The sequence below is a fragment of the Arachis ipaensis genome, chromosome B04, assembly GCF_000816755.2.
Source record: "Arachis ipaensis cultivar K30076 chromosome B04, Araip1.1, whole genome shotgun sequence".
NCBI lineage: Eukaryota > Viridiplantae > Streptophyta > Magnoliopsida > Fabales > Fabaceae > Arachis > Arachis ipaensis.
Genome location: NC_029788.2, coordinates 29,282,261 through 29,285,618, shown reverse-complemented (window position 1 = coordinate 29,285,618; position 3,358 = coordinate 29,282,261).

The following is a 3,358-nucleotide window of genomic DNA, read 5'->3' as shown; positions in this document are numbered from 1 at the left end:
GAATGCAAGCTGCATCCAACAGTACTCAAGAGGCATCTTCTGAAAAAGAAGCTTATGATCCTGAGAACCCTGCATTAGCAGAGGTGAATTACATGGGTGAACCTTATGGAAACACCTATAACTCATCATGGAGAAATCATCCAAATTTCTCATGGAAGGATCAACAAAAGCCTCAACAAGGCTTTAATAATGGTGGAAGAAATAGGTTTAACAATAGTAAACCTTTTCCATCATCCACTCAGCAACAGACAGAGAACTCTGAGCAAAATACCTCTAATTTAGCAAACTTAGTCTCTGATCTATCTAAGGCCACTGTGAGTTTCATGAATGAAACAAGATCCTCCATTAGAAATTTGGAAGCACAAGTGGGCCAGCTGAGTAAAAGGATCACTGAAATCCCTCCTAGTACTCTCCCAAGCAATTGATGAGTATTTTGCTGGAAAAATGAATTTCTCCCAAAACACACAAATCTAACCGACAAGTGTACCAGGTCGCATCAAGTAATAAAAACTCACGGGAGTGAGGTCGATCCCACAGGGATTGAAGGATTGAGCAATTTTAGCTTAGTGGTTTAGTCAAGCGAATCAAGATTTGGTTGAGTGTTTTGTGATTTGCAGAAATTAAATTGCATGGAATTAAAGAGAACAGGAAATAAATTGCTGAATCTTAAAGAACAAGAAAGTAAATGGCAGAAACTTAGAATGCAAGAAATGTAAATTGCGGAATCTTAAAGTGCAAGTTAAGCAAGAAATAAATTTATGCTCCAAGGTTCTTTTAATTAAGATGGATTGAAGAATAACTTGTAAAGTCCTGTGAGTGAAGTGATCAGGTACAGTGGGGTGAACTCTAAATCATGTGCTCTTGCAAGGGCTTCAGTGCTTACTAGTCCTCACATATTGGGAGTCTTAGGTCTTAGGATTTTCATCCAAATGGTATCATGGAGATCTCTTTATATGTAATCACCTTGAAGCAGCTTATAGTTTCTGTGCTTTGGCCTCGACTCTAAGTATCATGTCTCAAAGCGGCTCTTTAATTAAGCTTTCAATCAATACTCCTAAACCAGTTAGTTTTAAGGTATTGGGTGTTAAAGCACCCCTAAGGATTTACTTGCTCAAGCCTCTTTCTTTGACACAACTCAACCACAAGCATTTCACTAGGCTAACAACTCTTTGAGTTTTGTTTCTTCTTTTTTTTCTGCCTAGTAATTGATGCTCAGAGCCTTGGGCCATATTCTTTTTGTCTTTGTATTTTCTTTTCTTTCGTTTGTTTTGTTTGCTGCTTCTTGGATCAATAAATTTTTGAGAATCTCCACAATACTTCTTTGAACTTCATGTCCTGCCTATGAGCTCCCATGCAAGTTTTCACAAGCATGCAACCTCAATACAAAATCATACAACTAGAACCTCCACTTCTCCTAATCTTTTGCTTGCCTCAAAATTGTTTGATTCCTCAATCCTTCTTTTCAAAGAACTTTCATGTGATGCATAAAAATAGATAGATGCTGTTCAGGATCCTCCAATGGATTTCCACCATAGGAACAATTGTTCTCTATTAGTGTAATGATTTGCGGCTTCATGTTGGCATGTTCTTCTTTCTCAGAAACTTCATTTTCAATGATATCCTTCCTTCTGGCTGCTCTTTTTTCCTGCGACATAAAAATCAACAACGGAACACACAATGATACTCTTGAAAATTGAGTGTAGTCAGTTGAGACAAAACTGCAAACAGTTAGTGGGTTAGTCAAAAATTAAAAAAAAAATGCTTGATCTAGATCACCACTTCACTTAATCATTGTCAATCTAATCAATCCCCGGCAACGGCGCCAAAAACTTGATGAGTATTTTGCTGGAAAAATGAATTTCTCCCAAAACACACAAATCTAACCGGCAAGTGTACCGGGTCGCATCAAGTAATAAAAACTCACGGGATGAAAATCTACCCAATTAGCTTGCTTATGGCTCAAGAAAGTGCATAATTCTAATGAAAACAAAAGAAAAAGACTAGTTAAAATAGGCTAAGATGACTTGTCATCAGCAATACAGAAGAAAATCCAAAAGGAGAGTGCAAGGCCATTGAATTAATTACCATGGCCGAACCTGTAAGGGAGGGAGAGGACGTGAATCCCAAGGAGGAAGACCTCCTGGGACGTCCAGTGATCAATAAGGATTTTCCCTCTGAGGAACCAAAGGAATCTGAGACTCATCTAGAGACCATAGAGATTCCATTGAACCTCCTTATGCCATTCATGAGCTTTGATAAGTATTCCTCTTCTGAAGAAAATGAGGATGTTACTGAAAAGCAAACTACCAAGTACCTTGGTGCAATCATGAAGCTGAATGCCAAATTATTTGGTATTGAGACTTGGAAAGATGAACCTCCCTTGTTCACCAGTGAACTAAGTGATCTGGATCAACTGACATTGCCTCAGAAGAAACAGGATCCTGAAAAGTTCGTAATACCTTGTACCATAGGCAACATGATCTTTGAAAAGGCTCTATGTGACCTTGGTTCAGGGATAAACCTCATGCCCCTCTCTGTAATAGAGAAACTGGGAATCTTTGGGGTGCAAGCTTCTAAAATCTCATTAGAGATGACAGACAATTCAAGAAAACAAGCTTATGGACAAGTAGAGGACGTGTTAGTAAAGGTTGAAGGCCTTTACATCCCTGCAGATTTCATAATCCTTGATACTGGGAAGGAAGAGGATGAATCCATCATCCTTGGAAGACCTTTCCTAGCCACAGCAAGAGCTGTGATTGATGTTGACAGAGGTGAATTAGTCTTTCAATTGAATGAGGACTCCCTTGTGTTTACAACTGAAGGTTACCCTTCTGTAAACATGGAAAAGAGGCACAGTAAGCTTCTCTCAAAACAGAGTCAACCAGAGCACCCACAGTCAAACTCTAAGTTTAGTATTGGGAGGCCACAACCAAACTCTAAGTTTCAAAGAGCTGGTAATCTGCCTCATGGTTACGCCATGCCTCAACAAGGAATCTTGGAAATAGAGTTGTTTGACGTATGGGGAATTGACTTCATGGGACCTTTCCCACCATCATACTCAAACACTTATATTCTGGTGGCAGTTGACTATGTATCAAAATGGGTTGAGGCTATTGCCACACCCAACAATGATACTAAAACGGTGCTGAAATTCCTCCAGAAACATATCTTTAGCAGGTTTGGTGTCCCTAGAGTACTAATCAGTGATGGGGGCACTCACTTCTGCAATAAACAACTTTACTCTGCCATGGTTCGATATGGAATTCGCCACAAAGTGGCCACACCATATCATCCACAAACCAATGGGCAAGCTGAAGTCTCTAACAGAGAATTAAAGACAATCCTGGAACGGACAGTA